Here is a 26,330-nt window from a genome sequence, read left to right on the forward strand (position 1 = left end):
ATTTACGTGGCTACTTTTTTTTGGGGGGGGGGAGGTTTTTGCTATAGGACACGTGCATGCGCCAGAAAGAGAGAGAGACAGCGAGACAGAAAGTGAGAAATCACCCCCCCAAGGGGGGGGTGGCCACCCGCATCCACAATCTCCTCTCAGGATCTTGGGCACACACACATGCACACATGCCCAGCTTGAATTTTAAGCCACTGAGTCCGGGACTTGAACCGCAATCGGCTACATGGGAGTCCAGCGACACAGCCATTACGCCAAATGCTGGTTCCACCTGATGACTTTTTTAAAGGTTGGAGATCCTGTCAAACAAAATTGGTATGAGAAAAAAAAAAAAAAGTGAACCACTTAATATATGAAAAGCAAAATGAATTTTTTTTAATCAACAGAAACAGTTATTTATCACAGGTCAAATGTCTAAGGGTGATCTTCTAAAGCTTTTTTTTTTTTTTCTTTTTACTCTTCTGGTTCTTCATTTGTCTTCAGGACAGAATAAGAATAATTTATTTTTAAAATAAATTCGGGTTCTCACTCAGCAGTTCCAGACAAAGTATCATTTTGACGATGTGGGGCTCTACACTTCAGCCATCTTCACATGCTCTTATGGAGGCTTCCCTCGTAGGTGTGAGTTGTGAAACCCTTGTGCCTAGCAGAATGATGTCAGATGTAAACCTCAGCTCTGCCAAGTTCAAAGTGAGGAGAGCAGGCCAATGTAGCAAAGAGAGCCAGAGATGATCCAAAGATGATCCTACCAGATGTTCTGCGACTAGTTGAAACGATTGGGACAGAGCTGTCTAGGCCATGAGTCACTCTCCGGGGTCAGCAGCAGATATTTGTGGTGTCTGCCTTCAGTCTTCTAAATATGTCTTACCAACGTTCCATGCTATGACATATTTGTTGGCATAGATAACACCAGAATGACATTAGTTATGATTTACCACAAGACACTGTCAACATGTTCTTGTTCAACAATGTTTTCACTAATGACTTTTTTGTTTTTTTCTGGCCTCTGACCCCATAGTTCCGAGTTCTTTTGCTTCTTAGACCATTTAAGTTCTTTTTTTGGACTCAGCTCTGCCCAGAAGCACATTTGCCGTGAACCGAGAGTAACTTAAGTGTCAGTGCCCTTCATCGCAAAGGTCTTTGTTAGTGTCAGGAGTGGCTGACAGTTGTGCAATATCCTACATTAGGAAGGGAGTCAGGATGTAATCAGAAATAATCACTAAAAAAACATCTCAGAAACTGCCTGTGGAGAGCTTGACCACATGGCCTGAGCCCCAAGGACCCAGTACATTATTAGATGTTCTTGTCTTATCCCAAATAATTCTTCTCTATCTCACCTTATATTTGCAACTCCTATCATTTTTTTTCATAAACATCCTACAGGAGTATAAGCTTTAGACCCTTAGCAAGCTTTGACTGGTTCTTTGTCCTATGCCTAGAATCTAGAACCAATTCCTTCCATAACTGTTGAGAACATAAGGAGTTCTATGATCAATAATTTTGGGGCTCAGCATGAAATTGGACCTCCCTGAGTTAGCTCTGGTTGTACACTATGCTGAGTTTCCAATAACGTTATTATAACTTTATGTTTCTGTGACTGTTTCCTTACGTACCTAACCTCAAGTAGCTTAATAAATATGTTGGATCCCTGTCTGGTGCCCTAATTTATATTACATTGAGATCTCTCCTTATCTCCTCAGAAATATCCAGCGAATAGAGTCCCATGGCTTCCCTGAACCTCCAAACCTCTTCAAGACCTCCTGCCTGTACTGTTACCACCTGCTACCGGGTGTTCCCTACATGCTCGGCCTCATGGCTGCGGTCTGCAGATTCTCGCCATCCATATTATAGCGGAGCTGTTTATAGAAGACCTAAACTTAACACACATTGATTACGCGTGTTTGATTCAACATAATCATGTATTTGATTCAGTGAGAAAACTCTGAGTTAAGTAATTTTTGAGCTCTCCAAGGATGCCAACTTGAAAATACAGAGTCTGATGAAACATCATAATGATATCTGTAAGTAACTCTAATGTTAGATGTTTTATAAAGAACACAGAGGATAAGATAATAGACCATTATAAAGTCTTATGGAAATGGCTATTAAGAAATGTGCCATAGAATTACTGATACTGGTCTTAAACTGTAAATCTTAAAATCTGGTAAATACGGGGACCAGCAGATGGCATCGTGGTTGTGTTACTGCACTCCCACGTAGTTAACCACGGTTCGAGTCCCTTACCTGGTGGCTTAAACTCACACTGGGCACATGTGTGTGTGCCCAAAATTCCAACAGGAGAATGGAGGAGAAGGGATTACCATGTGGCCATCCCCCCCTGGAGGATAATTTCTCACTTTCTGTCCCTCTGTCTCTGTCTCTTCAGTGACCACACGCACTCTATAGCAAAAAATCTCTCTTTAAAAAATCTGGGAAATACATTCTGTGGCATATGCTAATTTCTTTTTGCAATAAAATGGAAAGAAAAGAGAATTTAAAGCTTGTGCCATTAGAGAAAAGCATGGCATTGACCAGCCTGCCATGCCATACCCAGTCTGAATGCAACACCTCAGAATTACAAGCGTTGTCTTCTTCAGCATATTTTTCCATGGTAGGTTTCAAAAGGGGTGGTTTACACCCAGGTATAATTTTCTGTATTACAGGCCCAGATCACAAAGCACAGAGCCTCTCCATCCTTTTTGAAGATTGCCATAATGATCACGCAACCCACTTGCTGAGTGCATGTAAAATGTTGAGTGAATTCCCTGTAGACATCACATTTTGTGAGCTCCGTGACATTATGATTGCACTTCTCTGGAACTGGAAGGTAGCCACTGGGTGAGTGCCCTCTAATTCAGTTTTAACTTCGCTCAGCGTTTTTTTCTTAATTATTGTTGTAGTGTTTCTATATAAGTATGTGTGGGCCCTCTTATTTTTTTAAGTGTTTAATATGATTCTTAGAATACACAATATGTCAATAATTAAAAGCAATGTGATTCCAAAATTAAGACAGTGTTTTGTTGAAAAGGACTGTCTATATGTTTGTTTTTAAAGTTTTATTTGTAATTATTTCGTTTATGAATGACAGCGATAGACACACAGAGAGGTACTAACAACAGAGTCTTCACAACTCAATGTACTCCCAGTCTCAGTCAGGCCCAGATCATGGACACACACGTGCTTAGCATGCTCAGGGAGGCCTCTGGATGTGAACTCAGAACTCTCCTGGCAGATCAGCCTTACAGAGTGTTGAGTTACCATGGCACTGTCGTTCAGGCTCAGGATTATCAGTACTCCCTGAAAAAAAGGAAAAAAAAGGCTTGAGAATAGGCTCTAAAAGGCATATAATTATTTAAAGAATAAGTTTTAAAACAACTTGTTTTTCTTAAATATTTTTAAATCTCTAGAAATGGGATCTATTATCAAAACAGCTACTCGAATAATTCCTTGGAATTCTTTAGTTTTTCAATAACTGTAATTTACTGCCTAACTCAAATAAAGGTTGCAACTAGTATCAACATAGAAAGATTGCTTAAATCAATCACAAAAGTGGAAAATCTGTTTTCTCTTAGGTGGTTTCCTTAAAGTAGATGTACAGCTGTTTATTCATTGTCACAGCAATTAGGTATAGTGCAGGCACCCTATTTTAGATACTACTTTGATTTCAGGATTCCAAGATGAATAGACCTCTCTCTCTCTCTCTCTCTCTCTCTCTCTCTCTTTTTCTCTTTTAAGCTTTTTGCTATAGGGCACATGCTCTCACTAGAGAGAGTCAGAGACAGTGAGAGGAAAAATGAGAAATCATCTCCCCCTCCACCCCCACCCCCAGGAGAATGACCATCCTGCCATCCTTTCTCTTGGGATTTTAGACACTCACACACACACACTCCCAGTGTGAGTTCTTCTTAAGAATAATTTTATTTAACTTTATTTATTTATTTACTTATTTTCATTTGACCAGAGAGGGACAGGGTGAGAGAAAGAGCAAGAGAGAGAAAAAGTGAGAAAGCAAGCTGCCAGGTCCAGGACTCGAACTACAGTCGGGCATGTGGGAGTCCAGTGCCCTTAACTGCCTGGCCACCTACCACCCTTCCCCCCGCCCAGTGTGATTCTTAAGCCACCAGGTCAAAGACTCAAACTGTGGTCAGCCACTTGGGAGTCCAGTGCCTTAACCACCACACCATCTGTTGGCCCTCTCATTCAAATCATATTATACATTTATTTAGTCTATATTTATCTAAATAAAATTGTGTTAAACACAAAATAAATACTGTTAATTATGTATACTAAATTATTTTAAACGTATTTTGTATTCTAGATAAAACATTTGAATTCTCCTTTAAAGATATTTTTTTGTGGTCACTTGTTTATAATGATAAGGTCTATTTGATTTGTATATATAATTAAATAATAGAAATTACAGAACTAACGTGCTTTTGTGTCAATTTTCAGTATTAGTATTTTTAGAGAGTATAATACAAGTCAAAGAAATAACTAATTTTGGTTCTTCAGCTACCTAAAAAAAAAATGACCCAAAATGCTAGGTTTTATTGCATGAATAAAGCAATGAAACGTAAATTGTTAGAGTTGTTTTGAGTCTTTGCTGTTGACCAACAGGGCACATTACCTAACTTGCATATGAATCAACTTTTTACTCTGTCATAAAGTTGATCATTTTTAAATGATAATTCAACAATGCAATATGATATTATGTTTCCCTCAGGTCTCCTACTCAGGCCAACCACAGTTCCAGCCCTGAATCTGCCACTTAATTTCTGTGAGTCCTTGGATTGGTTTCCTAGTCTCTTAATTTGGCTGAAAATAAATAAAATGTGTTATTGTACTTGAGATGGTGTCCATAGGCAGTGCAGTCCCCAGAAACAGTGCAGTTCCTAGACTGGTCCTCTAATTTCCTCATCTTCACTTGTACGTGTCTTTTCTTTGCCTTTTGGTTCTGAAAATGCCTTTATTTCCCCCTCTAAAATGTTTGGTGTCATCATTTAAGTTTTAGAAATGCTTTCTTATTTTATGAATGTTCTTTAACCACTCCATTCTTACTTTATGAATACATCTTTTAATTCTTCAAATATAACGTCTTCTGTTTGGTGGTTTTCATCTGCTTCATGCCTGCATTCTTTTTTTTTTTTTTTCTAGTTCTTTTGTTTGTTTTGGCTGCTATGTTTATGAGAAGGTTTCCCCTAAGTAGCCTGATTCTTCCTGACTGTTCATATATAGGTGAGCTGCTGGAAAGCCAACAGTGAGCTCTGTGTGCATAGCAGGGTGCGTCAACTGGTAACTAATGTCGAGGGTGGCAGGAGAGGGGAGACCTGAGTAGGCGAACAAGTCAGGGAGAGTATTCCACAGATTTGGAAGCCATAAATTCGGAGAGCAAACACAACCCCTGACCCGTGGAGACCAACAGGCTGTGTGAAAGGAGATGGGAATAAAGAGAGAGTATAGTTCAGGGGACAGTTACTGGAGATTTGGCCTTTATATCAATGTCAATTGAATAGTTTGAAATACAAGAGGGACATGAACAGCTTTGCTGTTGAGATCGTTCCAACCGCCACATACAAAATAGATTTTGGATGCAATTCAAACACAGCACAGACTCATCCTTTTCATATTTTTCCATAAAGTCAATAGAATTAAAATAAGATTCTGCTTATTCTCATTACAATGTATAATATTTCTGAGAAATGATCTTTTTCTCCCAGTAGTTGCTGTAACACTCCCCCACAGAAAGAAGATTTGACCCATCGTTAGGACAAGGAAGCAAACAGAACCATCTTTAGACACCCAGAGCGGGGCAGCAGTTGAATACATGCTGTCTAAATATATTCAGAAACAGCTGCTTAATTACATAAGTGTAATTATATGACTTTCCCGAAACTTCCATCATCATAATTGGCAAGAATTGAAATGCGGATATGAACATTTAAATAAATCTTATGTGCAATATTTTAAACCCTATTAAGAGTAATACAATACAGCATCCAACTTAGGAAATAAAACATCACCAAATGACACTTGTTTTCAATGAATGCTTCACATTCAGTGTGGAGCCACCAATTCCTTAATTTCTGCATAGGAAAACAACCTATATTTCTTTGATTTCTTCAAAACCATTTTATAATATTTTTATAGCTTCAAAATATGTTTCTATCTACGTTTAAAATAATTTGCACACATAATACCATGACGTATAGACAATAGGGCAACAGAGAACATGCATTATGAAAAAACCTTTTGACTTCTTCAAAGTAGAAGATACTGGACTGTAGTAAAAATAAATAATTGCATTTTAGACATAAAAAATTATTAACAGAAGAGAACATTTTTAAGTCGATCGACATAGCCATGTAGAGTGTTTTTAACACTGAAATGTAAGAGGATTTAAGTGAAAAATTTAAAGGTTGGAGGGACCAGTGGTTGCTGTAATGGCTATGTCGCTGGACTCTGATGTAGTCAACCGCAGTTCAAGTCCTGGACTCGGTAGCTTGAACTCATGCCGGGAGCGTGTGCATACATGCCCAGGATCCCAAGAGGCAAATGGAGGAGAAGGGATTGCGGCATGGCCATCCCCCCTTGGGGGTGATTTCTCGCTTTCTGTCTCTCTGTCTCTGTCTTTCTAGTAAGCACACGCGCCCTATAGATAAAACCTCTCCCTCCCAAAAAAAAGTATGAGTGTCCAACCTTTCATATCATATAACTTCACTCTATATTTTCAATCGATTTACTGCATTTGAAATGGTCACATTTCTTTTCATCCTATAATATATATGAAGAAAAATACAGATAATGGCTTTCCTAAAATTAAACTATATACATATATATATACACCCTCTAACTTGTTGTGTGTTATAGTAAGATTCATCTAAGCTGTTAACTCAAAGTTATTTTTAAGTTTTCTAAAATTTATTTTACACATACTAGAAAGCACATGCACACGTACCAGAGAAAAAGAGTGAGAAAGAGAAACACCCTGAGAGGGTCTCACTGTGCCACAAGCCTTTCGTGCCCCGCATTTTCAAGCTGACTTGGAGATCTGGAACTGCAGGCACCATGTGGCTTCCAGCACTGCAGGTCCATTAGCTAGGACCTGCACCATTGAGCTGGGTCTATTCTGATTTTTTATAAAGCAATCTCTTCATAAGCTGGGCCTGAAATGTAGTGGTTAACGAAGCCAGCTCCCACGTAACCACCATAGTTCCACACCGGGCCTGTGTATGCGCATGTCCAAAATCCTGATGGGATTAAGGATGGAGGGAAAGCGATGAGGAAAAGGAATTGTATGTGACCACAATCCCATGCCCCTATGGGGGTGCTTTCTCTCTCTTTCTCTGGTGAGCCCTCTAGCAATTTAGAGAGAAAAATGAAACAAATTTTTCCTTAGTTTTTGCTTTTCACTGAGCTAAGTACAATTTGAAGAAACTGTATTTAAACACTTATATTCTTCTATAGGAAGATTCAGGAATTCGAACATTGGGTTTTGATTATTATTCTGATAATCCGCTCCTAAGAACGTCTTCTTCTGTCTCTTTAAAGGCACGTATGATTATTTACCTCTTCCCTCAAGAGCCAACTCGCAATCTCAGTCTCAGAAGAATCCTTGCCTTCCAATTCATAGAATCAGCATTGGAGTTTTGAGGGTCCTTCCCTCCCATCCCTGTTGCTCCAGCTGTAACATGCCTCACTTCCTCTGCCAGGAAGTCCCCCCATCCCCTATTTCAGGTCCAGTCACTGGTAACCTCCCATGCTGATCCATTCAGCAGCCCTCTCCCCTAGCCCCTCAGTGCCTCTCTCTTTGCACTTTAAAAGCAGTTAATTACACTGTAGACTCAGTAACATCAAATGAACAAAAGGTTCGCTTTTTTGGTCCTATGTATCCATCTGTCAAATTTCTTTTTTAAAGTGAGATTTTTGCTATAGGGCTCATGCACTTACCAGAGAGAAGGAAGTCACCCCTGGGGGGATGGCCACACCACAGTTCTTTCTCCTCCATTCTCCTTTCATGATTTCTCCTCTTGGGATTTTGCCACACACGACTGGCATGTTTTAAGCTGTCAAATCCAGGACTTGAACTGCAGTCAGCCATGAGGGAATCCAGTACCTGACCACTGCGCCACCTGCTGGCTCCCCATCTGTCAGATTCCTAAGCCAGAGATCCTCAAATGTTTTGATCTTAGGAACACAATATTCTTAAAAATTATTAAAGACCTGGGACCAGCAGTTAGTGTAATGGCTATGTCACTGAACACTCATGTAGTTAACTGCAGTTTGAGTCCCGGACCCAGTAGCTTAAACTTGGGCCGGGTGCATATGTGTGCATGCCTAAGATCCCGAGAGGAGAATGGAGGAGAAGGGACTGCGGCGTGGCCATACTTGCTGGGGGGCAATTTCTTGCTTTCCATCTCTGTCTTTCTCTTTCTGCCAAGCACATGCCCTATAGCAGAAACCTCTCCCCCACAAAAAAATTATTAAAGACCTTTTGTTTGTGTGGGTTATATTCATTGGCATTCACCATAGCTAAAGCAGATTATTAGATAGCATTTATTCATTTAAAAATAATAATGTTAACATAAATATCATATTTTATGAAAAGTAACTATTTTCGGGAACCAGCAGTTAGCGTAATGGCTATGTCACTGGACTCCCACGTAGTCGACCGAGGTTCGCGTCCCAGACCCGGTGGCTTAGAACTCACGCCGGGCGCGTGTGCATGCGTGCCCAAGATCCCAAGAGGAGAATGGAGGAGAAGGGATTGCGGCGTGACCATCCCCCCTGGGGGGTGATTTCTCAACAATAGGGCAACAGAGAACATGCATTATGAAAAAACCTTTTGACTTCTTCAAAGTAGAAGATACTGGACTGTAGTAAAAATAAATAATTGCATTTTAGACATAAAAAATTATTAACAGAAGAGAACATTTTTAAGTCGATCGACATAGCCATGTAGAGTGTTTTTAACACTGAAATGTAAGAGGATTTAAGTGAAAAATTTAAAGGTTGGAGGGACCAGTGGTTGCTGTAATGGCTATGTCGCTGGACTCTGATGTAGTCAACCGCAGTTCAAGTCCTGGACTCGGTAGCTTGAACTCATGCCGGGAGCGTGTGCATACATGCCCAGGATCCCAAGAGGCAAATGGAGGAGAAGGGATTGCGGCATGGCCATCCCCCCTTGGGGGTGATTTCTCGCTTTCTGTCTCTCTGTCTCTGTCTTTCTAGTAAGCACACGCGCCCTATAGATAAAACCTCTCCCTCCCAAAAAAAAGTATGAGTGTCCAACCTTTCATATCATATAACTTCACTCTATATTTTCAATCGATTTACTGCATTTGAAATGGTCACATTTCTTTTCATCCTATAATATATATGAAGAAAAATACAGATAATGGCTTTCCTAAAATTAAACTATATACATATATATATACACCCTCTAACTTGTTGTGTGTTATAGTAAGATTCATCTAAGCTGTTAACTCAAAGTTATTTTTAAGTTTTCTAAAATTTATTTTACACATACTAGAAAGCACATGCACACGTACCAGAGAAAAAGAGTGAGAAAGAGAAACACCCTGAGAGGGTCTCACTGTGCCACAAGCCTTTCGTGCCCCGCATTTTCAAGCTGACTTGGAGATCTGGAACTGCAGGCACCATGTGGCTTCCAGCACTGCAGGTCCATTAGCTAGGACCTGCACCATTGAGCTGGGTCTATTCTGATTTTTTATAAAGCAATCTCTTCATAAGCTGGGCCTGAAATGTAGTGGTTAACGAAGCCAGCTCCCACGTAACCACCATAGTTCCACACCGGGCCTGTGTATGCGCATGTCCAAAATCCTGATGGGATTAAGGATGGAGGGAAAGCGATGAGGAAAAGGAATTGTATGTGACCACAATCCCATGCCCCTATGGGGGTGCTTTCTCTCTCTTTCTCTGGTGAGCCCTCTAGCAATTTAGAGAGAAAAATGAAACAAATTTTTCCTTAGTTTTTGCTTTTCACTGAGCTAAGTACAATTTGAAGAAACTGTATTTAAACACTTATATTCTTCTATAGGAAGATTCAGGAATTCGAACATTGGGTTTTGATTATTATTCTGATAATCCGCTCCTAAGAACGTCTTCTTCTGTCTCTTTAAAGGCACGTATGATTATTTACCTCTTCCCTCAAGAGCCAACTCGCAATCTCAGTCTCAGAAGAATCCTTGCCTTCCAATTCATAGAATCAGCATTGGAGTTTTGAGGGTCCTTCCCTCCCATCCCTGTTGCTCCAGCTGTAACATGCCTCACTTCCTCTGCCAGGAAGTCCCCCCATCCCCTATTTCAGGTCCAGTCACTGGTAACCTCCCATGCTGATCCATTCAGCAGCCCTCTCCCCTAGCCCCTCAGTGCCTCTCTCTTTGCACTTTAAAAGCAGTTAATTACACTGTAGACTCAGTAACATCAAATGAACAAAAGGTTCGCTTTTTTGGTCCTATGTATCCATCTGTCAAATTTCTTTTTTAAAGTGAGAATTTTGCTATAGGGCTCATGCACTTACCAGAGAGAAGGAAGTCACCCCTGGGGGGATGGCCACACAACAGTTCTTTCTCCTCCATTCTCCTTTCATCATTTCTCCTCTTGGGATTTTGCCACACACGACTGGCATGTTTTAAGCTGTCAAATCCAGGACTTGAACTGCAGTCAGCCATGAGGGAATCCAGTACCTGACCACTGCGCCACCTGCTGGCTCCCCATCTGTCAGATTCCTAAGCCAGAGATCCTCAAATGTTTTGATCTTAGGAACACAATATTCTTAAAAATTATTAAAGACCTGGGACCAGCAGTTAGTGTAATGGCTATGTCACTGAACACTCATGTAGTTAACTGCAGTTTGAGTCCCGGACCCAGTAGCTTAAACTTGGGCCGGGTGCATATGTGTGCATGCCTAAGATCCCGAGAGGAGAATGGAGGAGAAGGGACTGCGGCGTGGCCATACTTGCTGGGGGGCAATTTCTTGCTTTCCATCTCTGTCTTTCTCTTTCTGCCAAGCACATGCCCTATAGCAGAAACCTCTCCCCCACAAAAAAATTATTAAAGACCTTTTGTTTGTGTGGGTTATATTCATTGGCATTCACCATAGCTAAAGCAGATTATTAGATAGCATTTATTCATTTAAAAATAATAATGTTAACATAAATATCATATTTTATGAAAAGTAACTATTTTCGGGAACCAGCAGTTAGCGTAATGGCTATGTCACTGGACTCCCACGTAGTCGACCGAGGTTCGCGTCCCAGACCCGGTGGCTTAGAACTCACGCCGGGCGCGTGTGCATGCGTGCCCAAGATCCCAAGAGGAGAATGGAGGAGAAGGGATTGCGGCGTGACCATCCCCCCTGGGGGGTGATTTCTCACTTTCTGTCTCTCTGTCTCTTTCTGTCTGGCGAGCGCACGCGCCCTATAGCAAAAACCTCTCCAAAAAAAAAAAAAAAAAAAAACGAAAAGTAACTATTTTCTATAACAAAAAAATTTAGTAAAAAATGGCAAATTTCAGGGACCAGCAGATCACGTAATGACTACATCGCTGGACTCTCATGTAGTTGACCACAGTTCGAGCCCCAGACCAGATGGCTTAAACTCACACCGGGCGTGGGTGCGTGCCCAAGATCCTGAGAGGAGAATGAAGGAGAAGGATTGCGGCATGGTCACCCCCCTGAGGTGGGAGGCGTGGTGGGGGGGTGATTTCTCACTTTCTTTCTCTCTGTCTCTCTTTGTCTTTCTGGCAAGCACAGAACGCACATGCCCTATGGCAAAAACTTCTCCAAAAAAAAAAAGGCAATTTTCTTTATATCTGGCTTCCTAGAACACAGCTTACTCATTACTCATATCTTCTGCATGCACCTTTTGGAATGTTTTTGCTTTTTGTTTAAATTATGTGAAGAAAAATCTAGCCACATCCAAATATGTAGCAGAAAAATACAGGATTGTTTTCATAATCTTTTCAGATAATCGTGGGTGTTCTTTTTTGATAACACCAAAATTCAAAAGTGATTATTTTCAAAAGGTTGTGACGTGAAACCTGAAACCATGTCAGTGAATGCCTGATATTCTTTTCCATTAAAATCCACTAGTCTATCTCATACTTTCAATGGATCTTTTACCCATGTATGACTTTGTAACATTGTGCATTGGTAGTTTGGACTATTATTGGCTAAGTTTTACAGATCTTCTAAAAACATGGAAAATTCCACCACACACTCATGACAGAATGAGAGAAAAAAGGGCAAATAACACCTTAATATTATTATAAAATAGTTTTGATTATTATTATTACTTTGCAGAGATTCTTGCCTTAGAACACATGTGCTCACCAGAGAGAGAGAGAGAGAGAGACAGTGAAAGGGAAAATGAGAAATCACCCCCTGGAGGATTGACCATACCACAGTCCCCAATCCATCATTCTCCTCCTGAGATCTCGGGCACACGTGCTCAGCAGGAGTTTCAAGCCACTTGGTCCAGGACTGGAACCTCAAAAGGCCATGTAGCTGCTATGCCATCTGCTGACCTGTAGTTTCGATTCTTTCTAGCCAATATGGTCCAGGGATTAAGGAAGCAGGATCTGGTATCAGATTAGTGCGTTTAAGTATCAGCTCTGTCCACTTTGAGAAGACATAGGTGCCTTTATTTATTACAGGTGTAATGAAAGTCCCTACGTCGTTAGGGCTGTTATGTTGAAAAGACCTAATACGTGCACCATATTGGCACACAATAAACCAGCAAGGTTAATAGTTCCTTTTAAATGCCCTTTAACTCCGAATTTCCTCCTGTGCTGGAGAGCATGAGTCTACATTCTCTCCCTTTACTTCGTTTCCTCTCTGGCCTCTGACATTCAGGGTATATGAGATGTTAGGTCCTCACTGAAGAAAGTTTTTAGATTAGGATCTTTAGCTAAGGAGATGGGCTAATTTATACTCTTTAGGAAGCTAGAAAGCTAGAATTGGGGAAGCAACATAAATGATTCATCTCAAGGACCCAAAAGAGTCACAGGGAAGAATATTATTTACAGGGAAGGATATGACTTAATACCAAAGGGCTCTGAGCAGTTAAAGGAAGGATGTGACTTATTAGGGGGAATCTCTAACTATTCCTAGAGCTTCCTTGAGCATCTCTGTAATAGAAAGCATCTCCCCACAACTTATGTATTTCAAACAGGAAAAGAATAAATTTAGGATAAATTAAAAAAAAAAGAACAAGAAAGGAAGGAACAAAAGAAAGAAAGAGAGAGAGATAGAAAACAATTTCTCCTTATTGTTTGAGGCGATGGAACACGGGTGGGGGGGGAGATCATCATGTCAACATGGGTTAATGGCTGCATTTGGCTTTTGGGTCACAGAAAAATAGCTGACTTCAGCACTTTGCAAGAAGTCTGGCTCAAGTTGCTTTCAAGTTTCCAGTTTTAGTTACTATCACCATGTAAAAATTTCCAAAAAACTTGGCAGTGTGGTTTACAACAACTATTTCATGCAAGTCAGATTCCAGCATCAGGGCTTCAGACGGGCACAGAACAAACAGCTTGACTCTGCCTCTAATGCCTGGGCCCTCAGCAGGGAAAGATTCAGAGGCTGAAGGGAATCCAACAGCACCAGGATTATCTAAATCCTCATATTATTTTTCCTATACTCTCATGTAGGGACACAGAGCCTACACATAAATTCTCCACGGCTCTTGGGCTAACTTACCACATGTCAGGCTCAAGTCAGACTTTACCTAGTGGCTTAGGGTTGAAAGCATTAGTATACTAGAAAACAAGCTAGACACTGCACTGTCTTTCACACTCCAGTTTCGGAAACCACACTGTGTCATAGCCACCATATTTAACTGTTTAAAACAGTCACAAAACTGTGTATATTCAAGGGGGGGGGGGACATAGACATCCCCCCCGGGTCCGGATGGGAGAAGAATCAAAGAATTTTGTAGCCATGTTTTAAAAGTTTCCGGAAGAGACAACACTTGGAATGGGAGAATATATTTACAAACTCTCCCTCAGATAAGGGAATGGTAATCAACATATATAGGGAAATCAAACAGTTTACCCCCACACAATTCAATCCAATTAAGACAGGCTAATGAGCTGAGTTGACAAACTGTCAAGGAAGATAAACAAATAGTCAAAAAAGTATATGAAAAAAGGCACACTGTGCCTTTCCATAATGGAGATGCAAATCAAAACTACAATGAGATACCGCCTAACCCCAATCAGAATGTCTAAATTTAACAGAATAAAGAATGTGATAAGTGCTGGCAAGGTTCTCACTGTTGGTGAGAATGGTACAGCCACTATGGAAAACAACAGAAGTTTCTCAAAGACTTACAAATAGAACTACCATATGATTGAGCAATTCCACTCCTGTTCACCCCAAAGACAGTAATGCACTCAGTTGGAAAAATATTTACACATTCTTGTTTATTGTAGCATTATTCACAACTGTTAAGAAATGGAATCAACCCAAATGCTCAAGAAGAGCTGAATGGATTGAAAAAATGTAGCACATACACATTCTGGAATACTACTCAGCCATAAAAAAGTAGGACTCTGGCATTTGATCAAAAGTGAATGAATACGAAAGATTTAATGCTAAGTGAAGCAAGCCAGACAGTGAAAGAGAAGCACCGTATATCCCTACTTAATATATACCAATGTCTTCACTCTGTGTCAGAAACTGAAAGATCAAAAGCTATAAAATCATGGAGAGCAACTGTCGATACTAGAAACAGTGTGAGAGGAGGGTAGAAAATGTCGGGGGTGGGAGGGCTGTGGGGGAGGGAGGGAACCAAGGAGGGAAAAAAAGGAACAAAACATTTAAGGAACATAAAAATGGAAAATTATCTGTTAATGATAATGTGTATGGTAGTATCTTTGGACTAATATACAGTGTATTCATGCTGGGAAAAAAGAAAAGTTTCTGAATTTCAGACAAGGAAACTGTTTTTTGGTGTTTAAGGTAAAGAACAGTCTAATACCATGCGTGTGGACCCAGGGATAAGGAACAAAATGGAAAAGCAACAAAAGGTTTCAGACCCTAAAGAGTCTGAGATTAATTTAGATAACCTGGAACCTGGATGGTTTGGGCTTGAAAAGGATCAAGCATGCTTAAATAGCAGAGTTGGGTATTAAGAAGTTGGGTAAGAAAGTTTGGGAAGGAATACTGAGAAATGTAGTAGAAATAAAGAAAGTAAAGTTAAGTCAAAATCCAGCCACTCAAAGTAACCAGAGTTTACATTTTGCTGTGTTTTTCTTAGTGTTGAATTTGCACATATGTCAAGCGAGACTGTTTGTAATTTATGTGTAGCATGTGTGTATGTGTGAGAGAGAGTGTATGTGCGTGTGAAGCAACATAGTAATCATACCATATGATCAGTTTTACGTCCCATCTCCCAACTCCAAAATTGGCTTACTTCCCTTTGGCATTTCACTCTGAAGAGATTTACATTTCAGCTTTATTCACTTCTGCTAAGTCAGCGAAGTTAGTCTTAATTGAGTTCCTTTGCCCCTAAGTTTCTCTGCTTAGTGCCAACGACCTACCACTGAGTTTTGATTGTTAACTTCTTCTTTTCTTTTTTTTTACTTAAAGAATACTGTTTAGTTTCTGTAATCAAACTCATGTAGATAAGACCTTACATATTTAATAGTGTGTTACCCGTGTACAAATGGAAAAAAAAATTACGTTGAACATTCCTAGACTAATATGGCTGTTACTTTCTGTGCAATGCCAACTCAACACAGTAAACTGGGATATTTTTTCCAAAATTGACAGCACAGCTAGTTTCCAAAAAATCAAATCAAATTTTATATATATATATATATATATATTTGCAGCAGCATCTTTTCCAGGTTCTGCCATCATCTGAACAAATTATTGAGACATCCAGAACATTCTATTAAAAAAAGATAAAAAAAAAAAGAGAGAGAGAAAACAAACTCTCCCTAGAAAACAGAAAAGTTCTGTTATTGTTGTGGTGCCTGACCATTTTTTTTTTTAATTAGCTTCTCAATCATCATCTGGAAAGAAAACAATCTAGAACAACGTCACTGAAAACAGCTCTGACAAAGCACGGTCACTACTATGTATCATAAAGCAGGTGCAAGTATTTTACATTCACAGAGGTACGATACAGTGCTGTCTTACATCTGTGACACTAGCAGATACAATTGGTAAGGCATTATTTGAGGCTTGATTCTACTTTTCCAGCAGAGGATCCAAGGATGATACGACTCAGCTCTGTAAAGAAATGCACTTTCGGGACCAGCAGTTAGCGTAATGACTATGTCGCTGGACTCCCATGCAGCCGACCGTGGTTTGCTGCCGAACCTCTCAAAAAAAAAAAAAAAAAAAAAAAGGCTCTAGCCAGAAGTTAAATGTCTCTTGCTGAAAGGCATAGAAGAGCATAAGAATAGGGAGTCAAGCAAACATATAATGCATTGTGGTTTTCTATTTTGTCTTAAATTCTTTTTTTAAAAAAATGTTGCTATAGGGCATGTGTGCTTGCTGGAGAGAGAACAGAGAAAGAGAGGCAGGGAAAGTAAGAAAACAGCCCCCAGTGGGGGATGGCCACACTTCAATCCCTTCTCCCACAGCACCCCCTCAGGATTTGGGGCACACATGTACATACGCATGGTGCCTTTTCAAGTTGCCAGGTTCAGGAGGTGAGCTGCACAGTCAGCCATGTGCGAACCAGCCACCTTAACCCCCATACCACTGGCTGGTCCTGCACTGTGTTTGTAAACAAAAGTTGTCCTTTAGAAAGGTTTTTCTTATGGCCAATGGGATATTTCCAAATAAATACTATCTTCTTCAAAATAGCTGTCGTGGCTAAGGACACAATTCTCTGGTGATGCTCTTCCCATGCATATCCTCTAAGACGCCTCTTTTAAAATTGTTTTTATCGGGACCAACAGATGATGTAATTTTTATGTATATCACTGGACTCCCACGTAGTCAACCACAGTTCAAGTCTCAGAACCAGCAGCTTAAAACTCATGCCGGGTGCATGTGCGTGCATGTCCAAGATCCCAAGGGAGAGTGGAAGAGAAGAGATTGTGGTAGCATGGCCATCCTCCTTGGGGGATGATTTCTTGCTTTCTGTCTCTCTGGTGAGCACACATACCCTATAGCAAAAATCTCTCTAGAAAAATAATCAAATTGTCTGGAACAGCAGTTGGCGTAATGGCTATGTCGCTGGACTCCCATGTAGTCGACAGCAGTTCAAGTCCTGGACTTGGCGGCTTAAACTCATGCCAGGCGTGTGTGTGCGTGCGTGTCCATGATCCCGAGAGGAAAATGGAAGAGAAGGGATTGCATCATGGCCATCCCCCCCGGGGGGGTGATTTCTTGTTTCTATCGCTGTCTCTCTGTCTTTCTGGAGAGCGTACATTCCCTGGAGCAAGGGAAAAAAAAAAAAAAAAAACTCTCCCCCCCCAAAAAAAATAAATAAATAAAATTGTTTTTATAAAGGCCATCATATCAATTTGCCTATAAGTAATGGCATTTATTCAACATTTATTTAGTTCTTGTTTCTTATTAGTCATAGTTGCGAGTACTTAACTTTTTTATTTTTTTTTTTGGAGAGATTTTCACTGTAGGGCGCGTGCTCTCGCCAGACAGACAGAGAGAGACATAGAGACAGAAAGCGAGAAATCACCCCCCAGGGGGGATGGTCACGCCACAATCCCTTCTCCTCCATTCTCCTCTCGGGATCTTGGGCACACACGCACACGCGCCCGGCGTGAGTTTTAAGCCACCGGGTCCGGGACACGAACCGCGGTCGACTATGTGGGAGTCCAGCGACATAGCCATTATGCTAACTGCTGGTTCCCAGTTGCGAGTACTGAGACTATAATATAAATATGACACACAAAATCTTTGCCTTTTAGAACTTATCATTAACAAATTTTATTTCTACTTCTGATGGTATTTCATGCGCAGAAGAAGGAGAAAATGACTTGATGGGTGGGAAATATTTTAGATGGAGGATCAGGGCATCCTCTTTCTGAGGAAGAGGCCTATGAAGGAAAGGAATACGCTAATTTAAAATAGGACCAGAGTGATGCAGGGCCCTTTGGGAAACCGCCACTTGCTTTATGATAGGTGGGGAAGTGTAAAGCCACCGAAGGTTGACAGAGGGGAGTGACTTGATTTGATAAATCACTGGTCACAGACTTGAGATAAGGAAATGACTGTGGTGAGTGATTCAACCAAGTCACAGGGCTTTCAGTATAAGTTGAACACAACTTGGGAAGTGGGGAGTCATTTTTAGGCGATGATTTCCATCATTTGATTAACAAAAGGAGATCCTCCTCCCAGCTTCAACACAACTAAATCCAGACCACGAAATAGCTTGTTAGCAATGGGTGTGTACAGGAGGGCAGTTACATTGGTACACAGTTTAGTCTCTAAAAATCAAACACATGAATTACACGTAGGTGGATGCCTTAGTTTCTCACACGTCTTTGGGAGAGTTTGCATATGCGGCTCGACTTTAAGCTGTAATCGTATACTTGAGGCTAGACTTCATCTAAATGATCACGCCCTCACACTTAGAGGCGTCCAAAGTAATGCAGTCTTCTTAAACTCTTCAAAACAGAAATGGTTTCTGGTTCACAATGGTGTCTTTACACATTTTTTCCCACTTCATTTACTTTACCACTCAGACTTGGGGGATCTTCCCGTCAGTATGTCTGTGACTCAGCTTTAGTTTGAGATGACTTCATGCTTCCATTTAACCCACGGAAGAGAGTATGATTATTTAACCAATCCATGATCCCCAGTTAGGATGCCAGGAGTCTCGAAGGGGGCTAATCTTGTGGCTTGGCATTTTTCATCTCTTCTATTTCCTTAAAAGAAGAGTGCATAGAGTTGGCCTGTGAACCAGACATTGCTTTTCTCTCTTGGGAGTATTTCTAGTTCAGTTTGTCTCGATAGCTCATAAGAAATATATAGAGAGGAACCAGCAGTTAGCATAATGGCTATGTCGCTGGACTCCCACATAGTCAACTGCGGTTCGAGTCCCGGACCCAGTGGCTTAAATTTACGCTGGGTACATGTGCATGTGTGCTCAAGATCCCGAGAGGAGAGTGGAGGAGAAGGGATTGTGGCGTGGCCATCCCCCCTGGGGGTGATTTTTTGCTTTCTATTTCTCTGTCTCTCTCTGCCTGTCTGGCGAGTGCACATGCCCCATAGCAAAAACCTCTAAAAAAAAAAAAAAAGAAAGAAAGAAAAGAAAGAAAGAAAGAGAGATACAAGATCCTGGCTAAATTTCCTTGAATTGAGCAAAACAATGCTGGTTCCTACTCTTCTTTCTTTTCTTTTACCTAATAAAAATGCCCATGTTTGCAAAGTTCAGTCTTATCTGTGCATATTACCTCTTTCAGAATTCTCACTGTAACACTATTTTTAAAACAATTCAGGCATTATGGTTCAGTTTTACAGAGGCAGCATTGGCAGAGCACAGAACTTCCTATCAAGTCCAAATTCACTTAGTGAGGGTGGTTCTGGACTTGAGCCAAAGCCTGGGTCCCACAAAGTCTAGTGCGCTCTTTAATACAACACAGTGTCTATGAGATACGTGCTTTCTCACCCCCAGTGGAAAGTTAGACACTGTTACAATCATTTGTTGTTCTCTTATCCTTTGTTAGTTATAGGGGCAATTTGTGCAGTTAATGGAGAAGTCTAGAAGGCAGACTTGATAAGGTGACAGAATAGTTTTTCTCTTCAGTGGACCATTTACAGAAGGAGACACCATGGTCTATGCTTGAAACTGACACTGAAAGCAGCAGTCAGAAGATGCACTTTCCCAGTGTGTTCCTAGTTTAACAGCAACAGCTCTACTCTGCAGCTTACACTTCCACACGAGGAAAGTGGACTGACAGCCAGGTGAGGTGGTTCTCACCTGTAGTCCTAGCCGCTCAAGAAGCTAAGGCCAGAAGATGCCCAGTTTTAGGCCAACCTGGGCAACATGAGACTCTGTCTCATAAAAGAACCAAAATGAGAGAACCCAAAAACCAACCAAACAAAAACCCAAAAAAGTAGACTAATACATGGAGAAAGGATCGTATCAGTCCTGCACACACACGTACACACACAGCATCTAGCATTTTCTTGATTTATAACATTTTCTGAGTGCTGTAGAAAAGAAAGATTAGCAAAAATTGAAGTAGGTTTAATTGTCTGAAAGAGAAAGGATTGAGAGTGAAGGTGGGCATTATGGGAAAAGGGTCTGAGAGTTTCTTACTTACCGAGTTGGGTAAGAGAATCTAGCAAAGAAATTAAGCCAGTTGTTATAGAATTTAAGAATACTAAGGAAGGGAGATAAATAAATAAGACTTTAGGAGATTTTACTGGGTATCGGCAAGCTGATTCTTCTCTTGTTTTTCTTCTCAATAATTCAATCTTTTTGAAGTTCCTTTTCATAGAAGATCTACATTGTTCTTTAGTGATAATTACAGTACAACTGTTGTATTTGTAGAGTTGCCATGGTTTACAAATAAAAATATAGGAAAATACAAGAAGTCCCCTAATTAAATTTTATTTCTTTTAGAAACATTTGGAAAAGCAATGACTCATTTGCATGTCTGTATCTCTGTGTGTAATTCTCAAATTCTGTATGGAGCATATTTTTACTAAAAAATGATGTCTGAAATTGAAATTTAACTGGGCATTCTGTATTTCACCTAGCAACTTGGCTAGGACATGGATAAAAGCAGGAAAGTTTATTTTATTGGCTTACATGCAAAGCAGAGGAGAATGTTCTGGAGGCTTTTAGGCAGTAACAGCTGTTTGCAAACTTGGCTGCACTTTAGAATCACCTGAGGAGCTTCAGATGCCAGTCTCAGTTGCTCTGAGATTGGGCCAGGGCCCGAGGTTTTTCCAAAGCATTCCGGAGGACTTGCACACAACAGCGAGGGGCTGGCGGCTGATGTCTGACAGTTCTCAACCTACCGTACACATACATAACACCATCAGACATTTAATAATACCTATGCCCAGATCCTACCCAGAGCAATTAAATTAATATCTTGGAGAAAACTCCTATATTGCCATTTAAAAAACAAACAAAAAAGAAAGCAAGGAAGAAAAGCAAAAAACTTTTCAGTAAATTTTAATATTACTTCCAGGTTAGTAAACTCCAAATTTTAATTTAAAAAAAAATGGCATTCTAAAGTATTTCCAGCTCAAGGAGTCACATTTCCAGCCCTTTGGGAAATGAAAAAGTTTATTACATTCCTCAAAATCCTCATGGGATGGAGAGATAAAAAAAAAAAAATTTAAAAAGATTGCAGCATGATGATGCCCCATCGGGGCAGTCTCTATCTCTGTCTCTCTCCCTTTTGTCAGGCACATACCCTCTGACAGTTAAAAAACAATTATCTTTTTTTCTTTATTCATGATAGCACTCATATGCATGCACATGGTGGAGGTAGGGAGACAGAGAGAGCCCTTTCCACTAGATCTGGTCACGCCATAATCCCCTCTTTCCGGTCTAGGGAACTTGGATCTTGGGCACTTATGCATGTATGCCCAGCATATTTCAGGTTTACTGGGCTGGGGATTCAAAACCATGGTCACCATGTAGGATTTGGTTTTTCTTATGATATTATTTATTGTTATAAATGTAACCAATGTATCTAAAATAAAGACCAACTACCGTAACTCTGAATTCCAGAGGTAGCCATGGTGAAACCCTTGCTCTGTGTGTTTCCTGTGCTAAGCATACTATTTTTTTAACTTGTAAAATTCCCATTACTGAAATATGAAGAATTGTATAATGAATCCTCTGGAACTCTTAATCTCCCTTCAATAAATATCCACAAATATACAGGCAAATTCTTTTGACACTTCTAATTGAGAATTTACTTATGCACAGCAAGTTCACAAATCTTAACAGGCAGGTCGATCACTTTATCAATATGATATGTATGCCCACATATATACAACCAGTTATAAGTAGGTTTCTATGACCCTATATTCGCTGTTCCTTCCAGTCATCCCATCCCATCTAACACATCTCCCCCCAGATATGACCACTATCTGACTTCTATTATCATAACCTGATCTCAAACCTCATTTAAATGGAATCATCCAGTATGTATTTTCTTCAATCTGGCTTCACTAAAGACCATCTCTGTTTGCATTTGGGGACTGTGATGCACATGGCTGCTGATCGTACATGTCCTTTGGTAAACATGGGCACTTCTCCTGAGTATATATCTACTAGTGAGATTTCTGGGTCATAGGAAAAATATATGTTTACTTTTATAGATTCTTCTGAAAGGCTTCCCAAGGCAGTTGAAGCAGTTTATGAGACTTCCAGTTGATGCACATTCTAACACTTAGTCAGTCTTTTACATTTTAAGATAACTTTTGAAGTAGGAAAACATTTAAGTGCCTCCTACTGTGGCTTTCCCACTAACCATAGGAAGGATAACTTCCTTTGTATATTTAACTTACCTATGTATTATTGGCATGATCTTTCCCACACCAACTCCCAGACCTTTTACTGATTTTACTTAGCTGCCAAATAAATCCTAGGGATAAAATGATACACATGAAATAATAAACAAGAAGGTAATAAGCATTACTATAAAGAACTGTTGTCTCAAAGTGTAACCAGTTACTCATATTTATATCTCAGGAAATTTAATATAGTATTCTGGATTATAGGCTATTCAAACAATAATAAAAGGAAGAAAGAGGAGGAGAAGAAGGAGGAGGAGGGAGAGAAGGAAGGGGACATGGAGGAGGAAAAAAGGGGGAAAAGAAGGAGAAAAAGGAGGAGGAGGGAAGAGTAAGGGAAGAAAATTAAAAGGAGAGAAGGGGAAAAGGGGAAATATGGAACAGGAAAAGAAGTAGCAGGAGGAGAAGGAAAAAAGGAGGAAGAAGAAAAAGAAAAAAGAGGAAAAGGAAGAGGAAAGAAGAAGAAAAACAGCAGCAGCAGAAAAACACTATACATGAGGTAGTCTTTGTTTGGCAGGCTTTGAACTAACAATTCCTTTTTTCGAAGCAGGAAGATGCATCAATGCCTTGCACACAAACACAGAAAATCAAAATATATGTTTTTAATAAAAAATTGAATTTCAACATTAGTGGTGACTGCAGAATTAGAAGTATATCAATAGATGAAGAAATAAATGTCTATTTTTGTTCTTATTTTGTTTTACCTATGACATAAATTTTTGAAGTGTATGATAATAATTTAGTTTCTCCTTTATTTTTAAATTCATTTTTTATATCATTGCACATCTTAACAGCATATAATATGGCTTTTTCTAAGCATACATACATCGGATATCAATCCAGTCAAAGATATTGCCATATACATCATCTTGTACAAATAACTTTCCATTGTTGTATCTGTTAAATTTTTTTTCTGAGTACTTCCCTCCCATCCCCCACAATTCACACTCTACTATACAGTCTCTGGTATCTACACTTGGCATCTCTGTTGTTATATCTTCAAGTCTTTCAGTTTCTGACATAAAATGCACATTTGTTAAATACAGAGCAGGGACATGCAATGTCTGTCTTTCATAGTCTGGCTTGCTTCACTTAGCATCAAGTTCTCTACATTAATCCACTTTGTATCAAAGGTCAGAATTCCATTTTTTTTTTTTTATGGTTGAAGTAGTATTCCAATGTATATGTGCCACATTTTTTTAATCCAGTTTTCCATTCTTGGGCATTTAGGTTGATTTCATGTCTTAGCAATCAGAAATGATACTCTGATAAACATGTATGTGAACATGTCTTTCTGACCAGTGTTTTCCTATCCTTTGGGTAAAAACCCAGAAATGGGATCACTGGATGGCATGGTAGTTCTAGTCATAGGTTTTTTGAGGAAGTGTCATTTGTTTTTCCTCGATTGTTAGAAGACCTCTGTGAAATCAGCCTGGTTTATTGAGGTAGACTCTATGCACATGTGCTTAAAAATTATTTTGTATAATAGAATAATTTGAAACTGGGTTTCAGTTTTTTATTGCTTACTACCTGAATGGTACGAAAGATAGCAACTTAAAATATTTTAAATCTATGCTAAGTTTGTAGTATAAGAAACTGAAATAAAAAATCTAGAGCTGTCTCTTTTGCTCTAGTTCTAATGTTCTTACCCAGTGTAACTTTGGACATGGGACCTGGATCTTTCTGTTCTTTATTTATATATTAAAATATAAGCTAGTTATTCCTTAACGTTCCTTCTAGCTCTAAAATTCTTAGATTCTATTATTTCAGGCTAGCAGATTAGCAGCAATATATTCTTGTCAAGAAAAAAAGCTTAAAGAAACCCATGAGCTGGTGCTGCCCCCTAATGTAGATTGTTTTATTCTACTTTCTGACAACTGATAGGGAGGGTGAGACAAAGTGCGAAATTTAATATTTTGCCATTCTAACTGCTTCTGTCATCTTTCATTTGCTTATTTCTGAAAAAAATCAAGAGTTTTAAAAACTCATTTCTAACTGTTTTTATCTTTTATAATGTAAGAAAATGAAAACTCAAGTAAATTATATTTAATGACCGTTAGCTAAAACAATCTGAGCAAAAATATTTTGAAAACTGATCAACAAAAAGATGGTTCCTATAATTTCCCTAAGCAAATTTATAGGAGCTGAGTTGTAGAAGAACTGAGATCATTTTAAAGGAATCTCTTTTACTTAATAACAGCATTAGCAATATTAAATACATTTTAAGAGAATCAGGAATTCAATAAGGTGATAATAGAAAGAATATGTCTTTTCAAACAGAAAATAAAGATCCGGTGCAAATTAGGTATAACAAATAGTAACAGTTTGCAAGTTCAAATTATTTTAGCCATTAAATTGATGTGAAAGCATTTTCCTTGAATATCTTTATTTATTTATTTTTTTTTTAGAGAGATTGGGCACATGTGCTTGCCAAAAAGACACAGAGAGAGAGAGACAGAAAGTAAGAAATCACTTGAGGAGATGACCGTCCCGTAATCCTTTCTCCTCCATTCTCCTCTTGGGATTTTGGATACATGTGCACACACATCTGGTGTGTTTTAAGCCATCAGGTCTGGGACTCCAATCGCGACAGACTATATAGGAGTCCAGTGATGTAACCATTACGCCATCTGCTGGTCCCAGCCCTGAATACCTTATTCTAAAAATTTTGTACTGTTTTTAAAAATAGGTTCCTTTCATTGCTGACAATATTGCAAATCAAACAATATTAAAATCTTCTAATCATAAAATACTTAGAAAGGGGAACCAGCAGTTAGTGTAATGGCTATGTCACTGGACTCCCACGTAGTCGACCGCGGTTCGTGTCCCGGACCCGGTGGCTTAAAACTCACGCCGGGCGCGTGTGCGTGCGTGCCCAAGATCCCAAGAGGAAAATGGAGGAGAAGGGATTGCTGCGTGACCATCCCCCCTGGGGGGTGATTTCTCGCTTTCTGTCTCTATGTCTCTCTCTGTCTGTCTGGCGAGCACATGCGCCCTACAGTGAAAATCTCTCCAAAAAAAAAAAAATACTTAGAAAGTCTGGCTAAAGCCTAATCAAAAGCTACATATGCCAAGTGTAGCTCCTAGGAAAATAAGAGAAATTAATGGGTGTCAAAAATAAACATAAATCTGGCACTTCAGGTGTTGGCAGCCATGGCCGAGGATGGTGTGAAAGTGGAAAGATAGCGGTGGCAACAGTGGTGGAGTTTCAGAGAACAGTCTCTACTCAGCAGTGACCGAGAGGCCTCCATGGACATCCTCCACTCCATCGTGAAGCATGACATTCAGGAAAATGATGAGAAAGCAGTACAGGTCCAAGAGCAGAGCATCCTGGAACTGGGTCTCTCCTGGCAAAGACTAGACAAGCTGCAGAACTTGGAGGACTCCTGAAGTATGTTATGACTCTTCTGAATTCCATCAGCAAGGCTAGCAGCTCATCTGGTCCCATCCCTTCTTGGTCTGTTTCTTTATATGGAAGCAGCTACAGAGCAGCAGGTTGAACTGTGTTTAGAATGTACTGAATGGGCCAAGTCAGAGAAAAGAACTCTTTTACACCAAGCTTTGGAGGCAAGTCTGGTGTCTTTGTTCTTTGCTACCAAGAGGTACCAGGAAGCATTACATTCGGGTTCTCAGCTGCTGGGAGAGTTGTAAAAGATGGATGACAAAGCCCTTTTGGTGGAAGTACAACTGGACGGGTAGCGGTCCTTTGGAGAGTGTGTGGCGGGAGAGTGAACCTTGGGGGGAAATACTAGGGGATTCTTTTTTGTTGTTCTTCTTTTCACTCGGAAAGTTTTAAGTCCTCATTTAGTGTTATCTGTATTCCAGCTGATAG

At 39.8% G+C, this 26,330-nt stretch overlaps 1 long non-coding RNA gene across 2 annotated transcripts; it reads right to left on the bottom strand.

Annotated features, from left to right (window-relative positions):
• Nucleotides 1-2,835: 2,835 nt before the first annotated feature.
• LOC114006677 (uncharacterized) lies at nucleotides 2,836-22,720 on the bottom strand. 2 transcript variants are annotated; one of them, XR_003548379.1, is made up of 3 exons: nucleotides 22,493-22,720; nucleotides 20,772-20,979; nucleotides 2,836-3,303 (listed from the first exon to the last, which is right to left on the bottom strand). It is a non-coding gene; the product is annotated as an uncharacterized LOC114006677 (long non-coding RNA). The 2 variants fall into 2 exon arrangements; XR_003548378.1 differs by lacking the exon at nucleotides 2,836-3,303 and adding an exon at nucleotides 17,894-18,879.
• Nucleotides 22,721-26,330: the final 3,610 nt, after the last annotated feature.

This window comes from Tupaia chinensis, unplaced genomic scaffold (genome assembly GCF_000334495.1).
Source record: "Tupaia chinensis unplaced genomic scaffold, TupChi_1.0 Scaffold149537_1, whole genome shotgun sequence".
Lineage (NCBI taxonomy): Eukaryota > Metazoa > Chordata > Mammalia > Scandentia > Tupaiidae > Tupaia > Tupaia belangeri.